The following is a 20533-nucleotide window of genomic DNA, read 5'->3' as shown; positions in this document are numbered from 1 at the left end:
AGTACTGACAAACTGTAAAGTTTGTGACTGCTTTGGATAACATTGACACAGCCTTAGCACTGTGTTTCCCTGAAAACAAGACCTAACTCTAATGCATCTTTTGGAGCAAAAAATTAATATAACACCCGGTGTTATGTTATGTTATGTTTTATGTTATGTTATGTTATGTTATGTTATGTTGTTATGTTATATTATATTATATTAAAGACCCAGTCTTATATTAGTAAAATAAGACCGGGTCTCATACTAATTTTTGCTCCAAAAGATGCATTACAGCTGTCTGGCTAGGTCTTATTTTCAGGGAAACATGATATGTCCATATCCTCCTCTCTTTCTTTTTATTACTATCAGGTGTACAAAACAATGTAATAGTTAGACATTTACACCCCCATAAAATGATAACCCCACCCCCCAATCTACTACCCCTTTAACAACGTATATAGCTGTTACATGCAATTCCATTGACTCTATTCCCTATGCTGTACTTCACATCCCATAATTTTATATATATATATATATATGCATATATATACATATTTATGTATATATATTAAATTATAGTTGACATTCAATATTATTCAGCTTCAGCTTTAGGTGTACAGTGCAGTGGTCAGGAATCTACATTATCCATGAAGAGGTCTCCCTAATAAGAAAAGTGCCCATTTGACACCCTATTTTAATTATAAATAAATAAATAAATAAAATAAAATAAATAAATAAATAAATAAAATTAGCAAACCTTAAAAAATAAATTAAATTAAATTTAAAAAATTAGGAAACCTTTAAAAAAATCTACAAAATTAAGTAACCACAGCTGAAGATGAGTGCAAATTGAAAAAAAATATCCAAACTGCATATATAAATGAACCACCATTAATGGAGAATTATCATACACAATAAAAAGATAAAATGCACACACTAGAAATAATAAAACAATCCAAAATAGATTGTAAACATATCAATGGTATTGTAATAGCTATGTACGGTGTTAGATGGGTAGCAGACTTGTTGAGGTCATCACTTTGTGAGGTGTGTAAATGTCTAATCACTATGTGGTTTTGTACACCTGAAACTAATAATAACAAATAAAAATAAAATAGATCGTAAACAAATACGCTTAAAGTGATTAAAATACAAAAGCAATAATGTTAACAATAGTAAATTTAAAAAGAGAGTATGAAAGCAAAATAATATTAAAAAGAACTCAATAAAAATAAAAAACGCTACTACTACTGAATCAATGGGGCAAGAGGAGATAATATGAAAACCAGCCAATAAGTGAAGTGATAATCACTGAGAATTTTCCAAAATTAAAGAAAACAATATTCTTTACTTTTTAAAAGCACACTGGGGGTAAATTAGAAAAAATAAAAAACAATTATAACCTAGAAATATTTTAGTGGTAGTAGTCATTGTAGTATTATTATCTAACATTTTTAAGCATTTGCTATAACTCAGGAGTTATTGTAAGTTCTGCATATATTTGACTAACACTGGCAACAACTTATGAAGTAAGGCTATTGTTATCTCCACTTACAGATGAATAAACTGAGGCACACAGAGTTTAGGTAACGTGTTCAACACCAGGAAGTATGATTGTTAGAAGACATATTGCAACCTGTTGAAGACAGAGAAAATTTGTCTTCAAATTTTGTAAAAAGAAAAGAAAGATTTTCTACAAAGTAATGAAGATTAGGCTGAAGGCCGACTTCCCAATAGAAAAATAGAAAGCCGAAGACAATACTGTCTTCAAGTATTGAGATAAGAGAGATATCAAGCTAGAAATCTATACTTTATTCCGCCTGATGGGGAAAAGAAAATATTTTCAACTCTCACTGAAAAAACTATTAAGGATAGTAAATAATCTTTGCACCACCAGCTTCAGGAAAAAGCAATTGCAGTCAAGGCAGCAGGAAAAAGCGTGCCACTCAGAATCCAGAAGAGTCACTCAAGACTGCTTGTAGATAGTGACATGCTTACGATACGAAAAGGAGGCTACATGTTTGTTCTGTGGCTTTTCAGCTTTAAAAGAGGAAGAGCCCTAGAAGAAAGAGAAAATAAGATATTTGTCAAAGAAACCGGTTACTTCTTTATATATAGTCAAGTTTTATACAATGATAAGACCTTTGCCTTGGGACACCTAATACAGAGGGGAAAGAAAAGTCCATGTCTTTGAGGATGTATTGAGTCCGGTGACTTTGTCCCTGTGTATTCAAAATATGCCTGAAACACTACCCAATAATTGCTATTATTCAGCTGGCACTGCAAAGCTTGAAGATGAACTCCAACTTGCAATACCACGCAAGGATGCTAAAATATCATGGATGGGGAAGACACTTTTTTAGGTCCATTGAAACTTCTATGACCTACTGAAACCTTAATTGTGGCTATTTTCTTCCCTTTCTATGTACCTCTAAGGAGAAAACACATAACTAAAAGTACCAAAAGGGGGGGAAAAGTTAACTGTAGCCTTTTCTCTGAGCTATTTGTTGTGGTTTGCTGAAACTAGATCAAACAGAAAATTTAACAGATACCCATGGTCAAAGAGTGTCATGTGAATTACAAGAAATAGAGCTCATTTAAGGAAAGATAAAATTAGACAGATTTTTCACTCTAATGCCATGTTGAACAACTTAGTCACAGCTTCTTGTCTTGAGGAAGCACAGGATTCAAAGGGACTGTAATCATTTCTTCAAAAATGATATTGTGAGATAACCAAGAAGGCACAGTGGGTAAACGCTGTGTTTTCCTTCTCTCACAACCACATCACAATCACAACTAATCTACAAAACAACCGTTATTGAGAACCACCTAAAATTAAGCTGAACTGAAGCTTTTCAACTACAGATGTGCAGAAGAAGCCACCTCCAGACTGGTAGGAAGGTCAGAGACACCCAACGGGCTGGTCCCATATCCACGAGGGACCTTTAAAGAGCAGGAGGACTATTTTGGTTGTGCTGGTACCTCCTCACCTTCTAGGGGAGCAAGATCCCAGCCCCACCCCAGCACAGGGATCCAGTGCTGGGGAGAGAAGTTTCCATAAATATTGGATGTAAAAACCAGCGGACATTGTGACTGAGACTGAGTACGGCTGCACTCACAGGTGCTCCTCTTAAAAAGACCACGTGTGGACTTACCCACCAACGGAATCACTAACTGAGCTCCAGCACTGGGGCAGCAGCTGGAAAAGCGGCAGGGACACATGGTAGGGAATTGAGTTGTCTGGCTTGGGACTGGGCCATGCGTGGCAGCTTTCTCCTGGACAGAGGAATTGGTGCAGGCCATTGTTTTGTTGCTGAGCCCTCCCCCTTCCCAGCGTGTAAACACAGGTGGACGCCATTTGTGAGTCTCCACCATTCACACCCCACCAAGGCGATTTGAAACCTGGCCCCTCCCAACTTTCAGACACACTCAGGGTGCTTTCAGTGGCTTTCTCATTCAAGCGCTTGCTTCAGCTCAAGCTGCACACTTTCCTAGGGTCTCTCAAAGGTTCATGGAACCCAGACAAGCAGGATCTGGCTTGAGCGTGTCCTCTACCTCTGGCTTAGCAGCCCTAAGCCGGCACTAGCAGCAGCCAGCCTTAGTTGGTGGCTTGGCCTCTCAAGGCACTTCCAAGCACAGAATGGGCACCAGACATCTATGGATTTCTTTCTGGCTTCTGCTAGATGGCCATGGGAGGGGCGCAGGATGTGGTTGAAGTAGACCTACAACGGATCCTCTCCAAGGTGGTCCTGGAGCTGGCACCCCCAGTGACAAGCTTCAAAATGAGCTGGAGCATCACCCAGCCATCTCCAAGTATGACACACCCAAGGGGCAGATTGGGCAGAGTCCTGCTGAGGCAGATCCTGCACAACAACTCTTCCACTGTGTAGTCAAGGCCAGTCCTCACAACCAGAAAGTCCAAGGGTCAGTCCCTCACATTGATGTGCAATTATCAACCAAGGCTCAACTACAAGAGGAGGGCACACACAACCCACACAAGGGATGCCCTTAGAGCACATGGCTCAGGCGACCAGAAAGACTTGAACCCCACAGCACATCTACTACATAAGGCCACTCTACTAAGACCAGAAAACATAGCAGCCCTACCTAATACATAGAAACAAACACAGGGAGGCAGCCAAAATGGTCAGACAAAAAAATATGTCCCAAATAAAAGAACAGAACAAAGCTCCAGAAAAAGAATTAAGTGAAACGGAGATAAGCAATCTATCAAGTCCAGAGTTCCAAACACTGGTTATAAGAATGCTCAATGATCTCAGGGAGAACTTCAACAGAGATGAAAACCATAAAAAAGAACCAGTCAGAAATAAAGGATACAATAACGGAAATGAAGAATATATTACAGGGAATCAACAGTAGATTAGATGAAGCACAGGATCCAATCAGCGATGTAGAAGATACGGTAGCAGAAAACACCCAACCGTAACAGCAAAAAGAAAAAGAATCCAAAAAATTGAGGAGAGTTTAAGGGGCCTCCAAGACAATATCAAGCGTACCAACATTCGCATTATAGGGGTACCAGAAGGAGAAGCGAGAGAGCAAGGAATTGAAAACCTATTTGAAGAAATAATAACAGAAAACTTACCTAATCTGGTGAAGGAAATAGACATAAAAGCCCAGCAACCACAGAGAGTCCCAAACAAGATAAACCCAAAAGGGCCAAAACCAAGACACATCATAATTAAAATGCCAAAGGTTAAATACAAAGAGAGAATCTGAAAAACAGCAAGAGAAAAGCAGTTAGTTACCTGCAAGGGAGCCCCCATAAGACTGACAGCTGATTTCTCAACAGAAACTTTGCAGGCAAGAAGGGAGTGGCAGGAAATATTCCATGTGATTAAAAGCAACGACATACAACCAAGATTGCTCTACCCAGCAAGGCTGCAATTTAGAATTCAAGGACAGATAAGGCGCTTCCCAGACAAGAAAAAGCTGAAGGAGTTTATCACCATCAAACCAGTATTACAAGGACTGTTAGAGGTATTTCTTTAAGATGGGAGGGGGGTAAAGAATGGGTGAAAGGGGAATTAAGAAGTACAAATTGGTTGTTATACAGTAGTCATGGGGATTTAGGGTATAGCATAAGGAATATAGTCAATAATATGGTAATAACTAGGCATGGTACCAGATAGGTACTAGATCTATCAGGGTGATAGATGGGAATGGGTTTGGTGGAGAGGGAAAAGGGTGAAGTCATTAAGAAATCCAAATTGGTAGTTAATACAGTATGGGGAATATAATCAACAATGTTTTAAAGATCTTGTAAGGTACCAGCTGGGCACTGGACTTATCCGGGGGATCACGTCATAGACTGTGTAGATGACTGACCAATGTGCTATACACCTGAAGCTGAAATAGAATATTATTGAAGGTCAACTATAACTAAATATATAGGTATATGTAGTCATGGGATGTGGAGTATAGCATAGGAAAGATAGTCAATGGTATTGTAACAGCTATATAAGAAGTCAGAGGGATAGTAGTGTGGGGGGTGGTTTATCACTTTATGAGGGGTTTAAATGTCTAACTATTACATAGCTTTGTACACCTGAAACTAATAAAAAATAAATTTAAAAAACAAAAAAATAAGTATTAGATTACACTCCAAAATAAATATTTAAAATAAAAATAAAACAATTTTTTTAAAAAAATGGTATTCCATTATTTACTATGAAACAAGTGCTCATATCTGTAGGACATTAAGTCATTTTGGGGAAATCTCAGGATATGTCCACTATTTTTATGTTAAATATGCCCCTCTCCTTCAGTTAACATGGTAGAAAGTTTTATATATATTATACACAGATATAATATATATTATATATATTATTGTATATATTATATATGTAAATCTTGCATTTGCTATATGAAAGAGTAATTAAAATCTTAAATTTAAACATCATATTCAACAATTGGGCTCAAAATAAGATATAGATACTATTTCAGTCTTTTTGGTTTATTTCAACTTTGCAATTTTTATCTCTTATATTATATATTACCTGATGGAACACTTCCAGACATTTTTCACAACAGGGAAATAAGTCTCTCATGTGTTTACACTTATGTGTATTTTTTGTAGCTAATTTCAGTTACTTCAAAAACTTAATGTAGGGCAATTCCAATTCATGCATATAAGCATTAATTTAAAAAAACACTCTAATTGTTTCTACGTAAAAATAAAATCTCCAATAGAAGTTAATGAATACATTTATAATAATGTGATATAATTTTCCTTTATTTCCTACCCTTCTGTTTTAAACTGCTACTATTGTAGTTCACATATCCCAGCCTTTAAAAAAATACTCAGGTTATTAGCTTTACAGAATTTGAAGTTTAATTAAAGTTCTTGGCATCCTGCAGGGTGTTATATGCCATGTGTTGTTATAAAAATTACCATGTGCCAGAAGACATTCATTTTATAAAGAATCATATTTGAGAATGCAATAATACTTATCTTTTACTACATCAATTTCCCTCCGATGCTTGTGTTTTTAATGTCACCAGTTTAAAGAGTTTTCATTTTATTTAACAGTTTACTTCATTAGTTTAAACAGCAGCTGGTGGAATAGACGTTGATCAGCATTAATTTCCCCCAGTTATATTAAAATATTTTTAAAGATACACTTTTCAAACAAAAGGAATGATTTATACTTTTTGTCTAAAATTAAACTTTCTTAATAAAATTGATTTCTAGAACTTTGGCTTTTTGGTTAAAATAAAATATATTTTGGAATTTATTTTGTTTTACAATATTATAATTAAAAAGAAGTGATAGGTAGAGTAGGAGTTTCAAAACTAGAAGGAAGTCAGCAACTTTTTCAGTATTGCTGCTAACATGGATGGACAAAAGTTTTTTAAAAATTTAGTCTCTCCTCCCCCCCCACTCCAAAAAAAGAAGAAGGAAACATGCAGGGCATGCAAGAAGCAATGGTGAGAAAAGATATTGCTAAATATGTTAAGTGTACATATGCATTAACTATAAAAGATGACAATAGTTAATTTTATTGTGGAAAATTGAAAACAAGGTCAGATAAAAGAAGATAGATGGAAGAGGTAAATTGCAGTTCAAAATTTCTAAGGCCTTGTGTTATTAAAGAACAGAATGGAAATACTAATTTTAGACTGTAGTGAAAACAAATAGCTATGTTTAAAAATGTAAGCATGAATTAAGAGAAAAGAAATGGAAATTGTACTTTCAAGTTAGTAGAGATAAAAAGGGATATAAGGAAAGTTTGGTCCATCCAGTAGAAGCCAAGACATAAGGTTACATGCAGAAAAATATTTTATAAAAATGAAACACAGTACTTGCCTGGGCAGCACATATGTTAAAATTGGAACCATACAGAGAAGATTAGGATTGTTCCCGTGCAAGGACGACACGCGACTTCGGGAAGTATTCCATAATTTCTGATTCTGACAGAGCCATATTCACCGGTTTGCTCTGTATTATAAAACCAAAGGAATACTCTGCCCCAATTGGAACTATGAGTCACAGCCTCTGCCCTGGCTGCATAAATGTAAGCAACAAAATCACTGTTCAGCTAGAAAAGAACTCAATTCAGATTCCCGGTAAAATTAACACACTGAGAATACCAGTGAAAAGTGCTTAATCTAGTAAGAAACATCTCCCAGGAACACGTAGCAAACGTCACATTCACATTGGAAACATTAACAACATTCTCTTTAAAGTTAGGGACATTAAAATATGCCCTATATCACCGTTGTGTTTCAGGATGAATTACAGCTCCAGTGATCATAGTGAGGCCAGATAAAAATTACAGCAATAAGGATTATTAGACAAGAAATAAAACGTCTATTGTTTGCGGAGAGTATGATTACCGACCTAGAAAATCCAATAATATATACAGCCAAATTATTATAAGTAAGAAAAAGTTTATCAAGTTTGTTATGAATAGATACTGATGCAAAAGGTGCAAAATTGTCTGTCTCTGCCTGGCTTATTTCACTTAGCATAACAGTTTCACTTATATGTAAGATCTAAAACAAAACAAAAACAGACTTGTAGAAACAGAGACCCCTGGGAAGGTTACCAGAAGTGAGGAATGGAGGACGGGTGAAAAAGGTGATGGGGAATATAGTCAATAATATTGTGATAGGTTTGCTCTGGGACATATAGTTACTAGAATTAGTGGGGTCATCATGCTCTAAAGTATAAAAATGTTGAGTCACCTATTTTGTACACCTGAAACTAATATAATCAATGTAATATTATATATCAACTACAGTTAAATTTTTAAAAATTTAAATGCAAAACAGGGTTAAGAAGTTAGTGCTAACAGAATGACACTGGCAGACAGCCCATCACAAATACTTCCTAATCAAATTCACAGAGATTTTTAGAGAATCCATGAATCATTTTGATGATTCCAGGCAGTGTGTTCCAGAGCAGTCTGTCTAGATTTGCTTCTTTTCTGACTAAAAGCTAATTTGCTTATCAATGAAAAGAAAAGCAAGACTTAAGTAATCCCAGACTTTTATGAATGTTTTTGCATTTGTCCCCTGAAAACAGTCTAATGATTGTGTCCATAGATGAGTAAATTTGCGCATGAATAAATAATTAAATGTCCCCAAATTATCCTTTTGTATCTGGATATAAATTTACAGAATTGAATGCCGGCAGGAAACCATACAAAAAGTAATTTCAAAACCATGCCATTAACTATAACAACAAAGTAAAAAAATACCAGAGTAAATCTACTAAGGATAGCTTAATACAAGACCTTCACTAAAGAGTATTATGGAACTGCATTGACCAATACAAAGAAACACCTGAAGAATAGAGAGACAAACCATATTCATGGAAGAGACGACTATAACAGAAAGATGGCCATTTCCCCCCAAATTAATTTTCAAACTCAGTGTAATTATAGCCAAAACCCTAACAAGATTTTCCTGGAATGTTAAAAGTATACCTTAAAATATAGATATCTGTCAAAATAGCCAAAAACAGCCAATACTGATGAAGAAGGAAAGAAAGAAAAAAGGATGAGATATTTGTCCTTCTCCTTTTCCCTCCCCTCACAGCCCCCCTCCTTTTCTTCATCTCTTTTGTTTCTTCTCTTTCCTCCTTTTCCTCCTCCTCTTCTTCTCCTTCTTCTTTCTTCTTCTCTTTCTATTTCTCCCTTTCCCTCCTTCCCTACACCATTCGCCCCATCCTGCTCTCCCTCCATTCCCCCCCACTCCTGATCTTTCTGAGACCTTGAATTTCCCTGTGTTAACTTAACTGGTGTGTGCTACAGAGGTCTATGGCAGCATCACCAATCCTTAAACCCCTGTGGTCTGGAATACAACTCTTTTATTTGGTCCTGGCTCCTGAAACAATGTTGGACAGAGTAAAAAAGATGAATAATCATAGAGTGTGAAATAATGTGTTGAATCCATGCCAGGGATGGCTCTAATATCTCTGGTGGTTCTACCCTGAAATTCTTCAATAGTGTCTCAGGATAAGCTTATCTGAGGGAGAGAAGGAAGTCCCCAAGTGTGAGATAGGAAATGGAAGTAGACTGGTGGGTGATAATCTCAGAGCTGAAGAGGATAGAGATTCTCCTAAAAGAAACGTCTCAAGAACTCAGGCTTGGGGGGATGAATGGTAGGATAGTGGGGCGGAGTTTCACAGGGAACTTAGAATGGGAAGTGGACAGTGAGTAGAAGTATTTAAGACGTACTGGGTTTGAGAATAATTGGATTGAAAGGGTCCTGTGAGAAATGAAAAGACATGAGCTTGAAATATTTCTCTTCATGAAACCTGAAGTATCTCATTTGGATAATAATAATAATAATGATAATAATAATAATAAATTTCCTTCCCATTAGGTCTGTGGCTGTTGGAGCTTTGAAATGAAAGTGAAAAGAACGTTCACTCTCACATCCAGTTTATGAGATTGATAAAAGTATGTTTTCCCAGAATAAATATGACCTCCTTCTTGGGGAAATGTGCATATCCAGAGTGAGTAAGCAATATACAGTGTCCTGATTAGTTGTCCCCAAAGAAAATTATTTCTTCCAGCCTCCACCACCTTCTGATATGGGAGAGCCCCTACTATGGAAATTTTAAGTCTTTCCCCTTGTTTCTTAGCTCCTTAGCCCAGACTTTGATTATTCTTCTAATCAGTTTCTGAATCCTAGACTAAAGATTCTCCTACCTGAATCACAGAATGTCTGTCAGATAACTACTTAAAAGCCTGTGACTTCCCAACATCCCCTAGGCCATTCCAGACCTCCCAGATCGGTATACTTGTTGATTATAAGCACTGAAGCCTAAAGTTCTTTCCAACCCATTCTGGGCCCAGTTCCTGGACAATTGACACCACTTAAATGACTGGTTGAATGGCCACAGGCTCTAGAGAGCTAACAGATTTATAAATAAAATCTATTTTTCCTCATTCAGTGTCCTTGGGGATACAGAGGATATCCCAGCAAGATTGCCAGTCCTAACCAAAGAAGCCAGCAAGATCTTCCAGGCAGATCTTGAGACCCCCTTCCTCTCATCTAAAATCAGACAAGGTGAGAGTTCCACGAATCCCCCAATAGCTGGGACAGCCCTACACCCCTGTCCAGCAAGAAGCAGATACAGAAAAACAGACCTCCTGTCCCTCAACTTCCCATAGAGATTTTATGGGGATCATATCTCTCAAGTGGAAAACAAGGCAGTCAGTTAGAGATAGACATCGGGTCTCTACATTACCACCCAAAGACCTCCCCTCTCTGTCCAAAACGTCCCCTTTTCATTGTAAACAAATGGGTACAAGATACCAACTAGATTAAACCGGTCACGTGCACCTGCGCAGTAAAGGCCACAATGACCTTCATTTCACCTGGACCTCACTATCCCATTATTAAAATATGATACATATGCCCGGAAGTTCATTATAACAGACTGAATTCTGGGAAAGAACATGTACAGGCTAAAATGATGAGATAATAGCCTCTTGTCCATCACAGGTGTCGATCAAGTGGTCTCAGGGCCTGAAAGGAATAGCCCATTCTAGAGGGAAAAAAAGATTAAAAACTCCAACTTCTAGCCAGTCAGGCCCTTTTTGAGCCTGGGCCCTTGGCTCTTTGGGCCTTTTTGCCTTTTGAGCCTCTTCCTTTGTTCCACCTTGAGCCCCTGGACCTTTTTGCCTTTGAGCCCCTTCTTGTTCTTCTAATAATGCCACCTTGGGTCCTTGGGCTATTCTCTACTGCTCGGGTCCGCTTCTATTTCTTTGAAGTGTACCTTTTCTTCTAATACACTGCTTTTTCACCACTTTATCTCGGTATCTCATTCAATTCTTTGCTCGAGACGCCAAGAACCTGGACACCATGCGGAGAACAGCCCACAGTCTGGTAACGCGTCCCCAGCCCCAAATAAAAGGAATGGGAAGAACACAGTTTGAAAGGCTTTTTCATGTCACTGCTGAGCTAGGTATTGCAGAAATGAGATGAACTCCTGGAATGAGTCCCCCAGCCTTCAATCATTCTTTAGTCAGACCCCCTCTCCTCAAGACCCTCAGCTCTCCCTCACTCCAAAGAAAACCATAGACTTTTTTTTATCTAAAAGTTATGCAGCTGATCTCTTGGAAGATAGATTACAGAGGACAAAACTGACAGCTTCGGAATGGGAATGAAAATTTGCAACCTGGTCCTTCACCTGAGGCTGCTAATGATCTTGAAGGAGATCCCTTTGAAGACTCATGCCAAGGAGCTCAGTCTTCAGAGTTGAACACAGAAAAATCTCTCTTCCCCACTCAGTGCATGCTCCTGTCTATGTCCTGAAGCCTCATCCCTGGGACTAAAGGCTCCTTGGGGGCCAACGGTGAGAACTGGAGCCGATGCCAGTTTTTCCCTGGTCTTAGGTGGGTCGTGTACTACCCAGAACCTCCTATCATGAGTTTCCTCATGAGCGTCCTGCTTCACACTGAAAGGTTACCTTAACTGTTTCATTGCAATGGTTGCTACAGTTTTAAACTAAAACACAAAGAAGACTCTTTTAAAAGTCCTATCACCAGTCAATCAGAAATTGCAATGATCAACATCGGTTAGGTTATCTGCCGGATAACAAGCCCTTGCCATCTCTATAAGGAAAGTAACCTTACAGTAACCAGTCTGCTTTTTTGCCTGGTAAAACTTCCTTCCCTTCTACCAGTAACATCTCTTGCCTTGCAGAGCTCTTCACAGCTCCTTTCTGTCTGTCAGGTTGGATGCTGATTGATGCACAAATCACTGAATAAAGCCAGTAGGATCTTCAAAAGTTACTCAGTTGAATTTTATTTTCAACAACACTTAAGAGTAAGATGGACCCTGAAAAAAAATGCCCTTTGAGCAATGTGGAAGTTACTGATGGCCTTATCCAGTGCTGTTTAAGTACAGTGATAGGACCAGGGCCAGAAAACAGCCAGGAGTGAGTTCAAAACAGGAGGATGTGTTACTGTGCTAAGGCCTGGCTGTCTGCCACTTGAAAAAGTTAAAAATCAAGAGACAAGGTTGGTGAAAAGAAAAGCAGGTTTATTCAGAATGCCAGCATTCTGGGAGGATGGCAGACTCCTGTCCAAAGGCCATCACTCCATTCCTAGAATGGTCAGAAGGTTTTATAGGTATATATGAAGCAACAGGATAAAGGAAAGGAGGAGTCAGTCAGGCAGGTCTGAGTGCTAACACAGTTTCCTGGGGTCTGGTCTGTTTGAAACTAATGTAATCTCCAGACTGGGCCACAACAGCTTGGGGCTTAATGCATCACCAGTAAAACTTTAAGGGAGTTGCTAAATGGATTCCTGCATCCAGGTGCCTGAATATGAAGAAATTTCTCTCTTCAGGTTAGGATTCTGCTGATTAAATGGATTAACAAGGTATGTGTAGCATTAAGAAAGGGAACAAGAGTTTTTAAATCAGTCGGTAAGGGGAGAATATCAGAGTGGATCAAACTGCAATCTAGCTAAGTCTATGTTATTTATTCACCAAAATTCATCCTTACAGATCTAAGAATCTAAAGAACATCAGCATATATCACTCTTTCACAGAATTTCTGAGAAGCCCAGGACAAAGATAAAGCAATAAGTGAAGGAATGTGAGGCTGCAGGTAGAGGGGTTTTTGAAATAGAGAAGAGACGTGAACCTGTTTAGTAGCCAATATGGTTTCAAGGAAAGATGGCAGACTGGACTCAAATATGTCTACTCACCCTGCTACAATGATAGTTAAAAAAAAAAATCAAACTCTTTTTAATATAAATTTATAGCAGAGAGAATAAGGTCTGTGAGGGGTTGAGAGATTCTGAAAAGGGATGGAAGAATGATAATGGGTAGAGCAGGCCAGAGTAAGCTACAGCTCAAGTCGCTCAGAGAATATAAGCAGGTTCACCCCTTCACAAACATACACAAAAGAGAATCAACTGACACACAAACGCAAAGACAACCCATACAATGAGCAATGTGCTCCACTGCTCAAAACGCCCGAAGCCAGGAATTCCAGGATGTGAAGTCTGTCTCTTACCTAACACAGTCTTCTATTCCCCAACATCCTGGGGACACGGTGGGGAGGAAGGGGTGCTTAGGGGAAGGGAGACGGGTGAAAGAAGATCCAGAGAAACTAATCAGGGGACAGCTCATTACTGCAAACGTATTAACATCAACAAACACTACAAATGGGAAATGACTAGACTACTTGGTGACTCAAACATCACAATTTCTGGATTTTATATATTAAATAAGATAAAATAGACAATATTCACCTTTACAAATGCTATAACCTTTATCATTTCAAACTCTGACTTGGTAGAAAGGCAGCTGACTCTGGATCCAAGCTTGAAAGTATGTTTCCTTCTGAGAGATATTCTGATGTCTTACAATTAGTCGAGAGGGAAAGAACAGAGTAGTGTATCAATTACATTCAAAGCCTTATTTTAGACAAGTGTTTTCTGCTCTGGCCAAAATTTCTACTGACAGTAAAAGACTACTCATTTCTAGGAGCTACAAAATGAAATAGCAACTTTTCCATGATAAATAGAGAAGAAGCCAGGCAGGGAATGTGGGCTTTTATGTAAGCCTGTATTATAATCTATGGATAATTTCTCCACTAAATGACTGAGACAACAAACATTACTTCTGGAGCTATAGCAGTTTTGCTTTGGGGAAATAAGAAACAGACTGACAACTATCTGATCAGGGTCCAGCCCTCTTCATCCCCCAGCACAGAGAGAGATCAAAGAGAAATCACAAACCGGAGCAGAACTAAGCACAAAATAGAGGGAGAAATACCTGAAAGAGATGGAACAAGTTATGTGGTCTCTTCCTTCTGGGGGGTCACAGAGGTTCAAATTACACATGAAAGAAAAGGGACTCTGTCTGATGCTTTTTGTCCTGCCCAGATTTGATCTTCAGGACTACGATCTGATTTGAGTGTAGACTATGTTATAAACTATAAAATAAGTGATTTACTTGCATTAACTCATAAAATTCTTGGACAGATGAAGTTTAAACCCCAAGAAATGTTCCATAAAGAAGTGAAGTATATTTGACTTAAAAATCCTTAATTTTTCTTACCATTGGTTTTGCCACACCAGAGGAGAGGGAAACAAAAAGCAAAGCAAAGCATAACTGTTTGATGAAGCCCTGTGCTAAGTTCATTAAATTCATTATTCTATTTTTTTAAATTTAGGCACAATTATCCCCTGTACAGCTGGAAAAACTTCAACTTCGAGAAGAACAGAGAAAAAAATCATCATCAATGAATTCAGCTATTATTTCATGACCAGCTATTATAGTCTAAGAACTCAGCCAACTGCCCACAGGATAAAAATGAATGTGAGAGCACCCCACTCTAAGTGGGTGTGACCAAGGGAAGACAGACAAACAAAAGGCACCAAAAACATCATGCAGCCACTTATAATGGTATCAAACAGATGATGTGAAATCGGAGAGAGAAAGAGAAAAGATTGTGTGTAACTCCATACCAGTGGATCTTTGGCTACAGGAGATACTAAAAACTATATTCAAAATCCATAGGAGAATTGGACCAAACAATTATAAAGATAATCTGAAAGGAGAATTTTATAAGAATATCCATTCAATAAGAATTTGAAGATTAATGATAGGGAAATTGCCCACGTTGTACGCTATATTACATTTATTTCTAGAGCACCAGCAATTAAAATAGTTTGCTACTAGACCAGAAACAGAAAGATCAAAGGAATCAGTGAAAAAGATGATAACCAGAAATTTGATGCAGGATAAAGTTAGCATTTCAAGTAAGTACAGAGAGGATGGGTGCTCAACAAATGTGGGTGGGGAAAAAATGGCGTATTAGTCAGAAAAAAATGTTATTAGATTTTTACCTTATACTTTACATAAAATAAAAATCCAAATGCAAAAAAAATCCCATAGAAGGGGAAAATATTTTGAGTAATTCATAATCTTTCAGTGAAAAAGACTTTATAATGAAACAAAAGTCAGATGATATTAACGAAAATTTTGATAAATCTGATTTCACATAAATTTTAAACTTTTATGTAGAAGAAATAAAGTACAACAACAACAAAAAAATGAACTTTGAAGGTATGACAAGGGAGAAAGATGTGCAATAGATACAAAAGGCAAAAAATTGCCATCATACTATGTAAATAATTTTTAAAAGTTTAAACATGAAAAAATAAACACATCAAAAAAAATGCCTAGAATACTAAAATGCATATTCAAACAGCTGAAATACAAAATATAAATAAATAAATTTAAATACTATTATTATTTAAATAAATGTAAAATAAAACACAATATAAACAAAATTGACAAAGATTAAAATAAATCATATCAATGTTAGCTAGCATATGTGGAAATGAAAAAGGTTTATATATTGTTGGCAGGAGTATAAATTAATACACAGGAGGACAATTGTGTAATGTGTATCAAAAGCCTTAATAAAGAACATGACCTAACAAACCCACTTCTAGAAATTATCCTAAGTAAATGTATAAATATGCACAAGATAATTGTGGAAAGATATTTAGCATAGAATTGCACATAAAAAGAAAATTTAGAAACCATTTAAGTGTCCATTATGTGGCGGTTGCTAAGAAAAGTGGTATATCTCTTCAATAAAATTTAATACAGAAATTAAGAAAAATGAGGCAACTCCTTTTATAGCTACATAGAAAATGTGAAAACATATTAAGTAAAAATGTAACTTACAAACAGGCATATGTAATATGACGCAATTTTGGAAAAATAAACTATTGCAACTTTATATGATCATTTAATTGTTCCAGAACTATTTATTGAGCCCCTACTGTATTTTAGCTACTATTCTGAAAGTTGGGGATTCAAGAAAAGAGAAACACATAAAGTCTCTTTTTTCATAAAACTTATTCTACTGGGAAGGGATAACAAACAAATAAGGAAGTAAAAGCTACGTTAAATGGTGGCAAGTGCTAAGAACAAAATAAAACAGAGCAAAGAGCATGGCATCTGCTGGGCATAGAGAATAGCTACTTAGTATAGGGTCGTCACAGAAGGCTTCCCAGGTGGAATGAAGTACGAGCAAAATTCTGGAGAAAGTGAGGGTATGGGTGGGAAAACTGTTATTTGAACAGAGGGAACAAGAGCAAAGATTCCAAGGTGGGAGTATGCCTGGAGTGACAGGACCACCAAGGAAGCCAGTATGGCTGTAGCACAAAAAGCAAGGGACAGACTGGTGAGAAATGAAGTTGATATAGGGCCTTGTGGAATATTATAACGACTGCTACTTTTGCTAAGAGTGTGTAGAAAAGATCTTAGAGATTTCTTAGCAAAGGAGTGACATCTTACTTCCTATTTTAAAAGCTCATTGTCGATACTATGTGGAGAACAGACTGAGAGAGGACTGGGGTAGGGTACAGTGACAATGACAATACAGGGGAATAAGTTAGAAGACTATTGCAGCAATCCAGGAAAGAGATGATAGTAGCTTGGATTAGGATGCGGGTTAGTGCCTTACATGATCAAAAGTGGCCTAATTCAGGATACATTTTGATGGTAGAGCCAACAGGATTTGCTTAAACTGGATCTGTAAACAGCATGTCTGAGTTAACCAGTTTGAATATTTCCCTAAAATGGCATCCCACATTACATCAATTCGAAGACTTATTTGACCAAACTAACAAAAATCCTGATTAAGATTCCTCTTCAAATAGGATACCAAACCCAAGGGTACCTTTAGTGATTAGTAATCTTTTTAATGCTCTCAATATTCACCAGTGGCACCAGAATACAGTTGAATCCCCTTCTGATCCTGTGAAGTCTACAACTGCAGCCATATTTTGGGTAGCTCTTCCCTAAACCCATTCCTACCACTTTTCTGGTGCCCACACTTCTGAGTTAAGCTTCTGACTTGATTGTTCTTTGCACTCTACCTGGCCACACTGAATATCCCTCAGGGTTTTTTCACAATGGGGGCCACCCCCAACCACATCTACCACAAACTCTCTGCATCTACTCTTCCTGATTCCATTGGTGGATATTTATCCTGGATTCTAGAGTGTTCAGTACCATCACTTCTATATCATAATGTCTATAAAGATAAAGGAGGGTCTCCCCTTGGTTTAGTTGTGGAAGCTTCCTTGAGTGCCATCTTCTGTTTTGCATAATTGGTTTCTACATCCCCACACAAGACTGAGACAGAGTTGACACTAGAGGGTCCTTTAAGAAGGACTTGATTGAGAAGAAGATGGAAAGAATTAATTTCTTGAGCCCCTACTCCAGGTTAGGCATTGGGATTATCTCATTTGACCAATACAATGAAAAGTGGTAAGATGAAAGACTCAGAGATTAAATAAGTGACCCTAATCACACTGTTAGAAAGTAATGAGAAAGGATTCTGAGGGCACATTCCATGTAATACACGACTTTAAGGGGACTAATGACAATAGTTCCCTTAACAGAATAAATCAGCTCAAATTCTCATATCCTGTCATCTGCAAGGATAATACCACCTGATAACTTGCTCAGAAATCCATGACTTCTGAAGTGAGTAGAATGGAGGTATGATCAGACACCAAAAGCAGGAAAACTCAGGGTTCACAGGACAAAAGGAGGATGCTCTTCCTTTCCACCTCCTCTGACAGCCATCACCGTACTGGTGACAGCTGGGCACTGCCCTCAGAGGTAGGAAGAGAAGTCTGCCAAAGCCAGGATCTCATGCCTGTAATCTTTCCCTGGTGTAATACTGTGATATAAGAAGAAATATGTATTTGGTTTTCGTCCCACTTCCTGACACAGAGCTCTTCAAACCCTTGTAAATATTCCTAAGTTATAAAATCACTAGGAGCATCTTTTGATCCAATGAGGTGACTCTGGATGGGCTCCTGGATGGCTTCTGGTTGGGGACTGGTCACCACAAAGAAAAAGCCATGATTAGAAGCTTGGTATTTTCAGCCCTACCCCTACCCCCATCTCTAAAGAGTAGACAAGGGCCAGAAATTCATAGCAGATTTTGTCTACGAGTATACAAGAAAGCCTCCATAAAATCCCAATAGCCTGGGTTTTGCAGAGCTTCCAGGTTCTTGTATACAACCCTATACTGGGAGGGTGAGAATCACAACTGCATGGGAGCAGAAGCTCCTGCACTCAGGCCCTTCCTTATGTATCTCTCCATCGGGTTGTTCATATGTATCCTTTATTATATCCTTTAATAAACTGGTAAACAAAAGTTAAGTGTTTCCCTGAGTTCCACGAACCACTCTCAAAAATTAAAAGAACCTGAGAAGAGGTTTGTGGGAACTTCCAATCTATAGCCAAGTCAGACAGAAGTTGTGAGTATCCTGGAGAACTGCTACTTGGGATTGGAATCTGAAGTGGTGGTGGGAGTGAAGGGCGGGGGGGGGGGGGGGGGGGAGAAATGAATCCTTAACCTGTGGGATCTGACACCATCTCCAGATAGAAAGTGTCAGAATGAGTTAAATTGTAGGACACACAGTTAGCGTCACAGAATTGCTTGGTGAAGGGAAAACACCTGCACATTTGGGGTTGAAATAAAGGAAAACTGGGTTATTACTAATACACTTGGGTTATCTGATTTTTCTTCCTCTTCTCCTTCTGCCTTGGCAGGCAAATATCTGCCACCTGATTTCAGAAGAAGTTAACGGAGTCCTTTAAAGGGTTTACTCTCCTAGCCAAAGGTGAGCCAGCTGGAGGTAAAGTATCAGGGGAAAATGCCAAGCAAGAGAGTCTCAGTGATCTCATCTGCCCTTCTCTCTCATGAATAGATTAGAGATGGATTGCCCCACTCCGCAGGACTTTTAGTCAGAGTTGGGAGTAGGGCTGGAACCAGGGTGAAGCAGGTGAGGCACCTAGAGTGCAAAATGTAAGCACTCCCTCACTCTCAAGTTCTCTTGTACCCCAGGTGCCTCTCTGGCATCACCCTCCTCCCAGCTCTGGGGTGGGGGGTGGGCTGGGTTACCTGCTCTCTCTAGTATTCATGGGGAGGTCTCAGTGTGTTCTTTTTCCCTCAGTTTATTCAAAATAAGGCTAGACTTTTGCAAATGGGACTTAAGTTAGAAAACTGGCAGGAAAGCAGGAAAGCTTAGAGATAGCTTCCAAAGAACTTTCATTAATCATTTAGCAAACATTTCTGTGAAAAACCATCATTTCTGGGAATTGAGATGAGAACGAGAAATGAAACCAAAAGTCTTTTCTCTGTATTGGACATTGACCTGAGAAACAGGAAGCCATTGTAGTGAAATGAACTTATTTACTGAAACCTTACCATATACAGAAATTGTTTTCAAATGTGAGAAAATTTGAGGAGGATAAGTGTCACGCAGGGCGTCAGGTGGGAGACCCTGCTCGCTGTGCCATGTGTCATGCAGGGTGGCATGCGGGGTCTCAGCTCCCTCTCCAAGAGCCTGGAGAGTGCTTTCTGGGGCTCTGTCCTCACACTCCACCCCTACAGGCTCTCACCTCACAATCTTCGCGACAAGTGTCTTCTGTGAGGGGCCCTGTGCGAGGAGCCTGGAGGTGAATGCAATACCCTAGACACAGCCAGGCTCTCTGGACACAGCCAGGGTTTCACAGGGCCTGTCTTGCAGGAGACCCTGCTCGCTGCGCCATTTGTCTTGCGGGAGACCCTGCTCGCTGCGCCATTTGTCTTGCGGGAGACCCTGCTCGCTGCGCCATTTGTCGTGCGGGGAAGCCTGCGGGGCCTCTGGTCCTGCTCCCCACATAACACAGGATATGGTGAGGCCAAAAAGGAACACCCACGGAGCCATAGATGGGGGAGTCATACCACTATATTCTTTCTGGCGGCACTATACTCTCACTGGAGGCTGGATCCACACTGTCCGCAAACCGCCATCCACGCTTGCCAGCCCAGCCGCCATCTTCTTGCTAGCACCCATTCTTCCTCCTCTTTCTCTCTCTAGCCGCAGCAGTTATATTGGCGGCTAATTGGCTAACTGGCTACAGCTGACGGCCAATCAGCCACAGCTGACGGCCATCTACTACCCGAGCCAGCACTCCTCCACGTGAGGCCGAGAGCCTGTAAACTACTTTCTGGGGCTCTGCCCCCACA

General features: G+C 38.9%; 1 long non-coding RNA gene, 1 other non-coding gene and 1 pseudogene across 2 annotated transcripts; all 3 read left to right on the top strand.

Moving 5' to 3' along the window:
- Window positions 1-1866: 1866 nt before the first annotated feature.
- LOC148755850 (tumor necrosis factor ligand superfamily member 13B pseudogene) lies at window positions 1867-2365 on the top strand (annotated as a pseudogene).
- A 1986-nt stretch (window positions 2366-4351) lies between these two features.
- LOC148755848 (uncharacterized) lies at window positions 4352-16234 on the top strand. Its single transcript, XR_016018488.1, has 4 exons — window positions 4352-4983; window positions 9838-9970; window positions 10412-10527; window positions 14654-16234. It is a non-coding gene; the product is annotated as an uncharacterized LOC148755848 (long non-coding RNA).
- LOC148755849 (U6 spliceosomal RNA) lies at window positions 7305-7411 on the top strand. Its single transcript, XR_016018811.1, has one exon. It is a non-coding gene; the product is annotated as a U6 spliceosomal RNA (small nuclear RNA).
- Window positions 16235-20533: the final 4299 nt, after the last annotated feature.

The sequence above is a fragment of the Rhinolophus sinicus genome, chromosome 14, assembly GCF_057876585.1.
Source record: "Rhinolophus sinicus isolate RSI-liver-muscle chromosome 14, RSI-T2T, whole genome shotgun sequence".
NCBI lineage: Eukaryota > Metazoa > Chordata > Mammalia > Chiroptera > Rhinolophidae > Rhinolophus > Rhinolophus sinicus.
The sequence above is the reverse complement of the archived record's forward strand: the minus strand, read 5'-3'. Positions and strand labels throughout refer to the sequence as shown.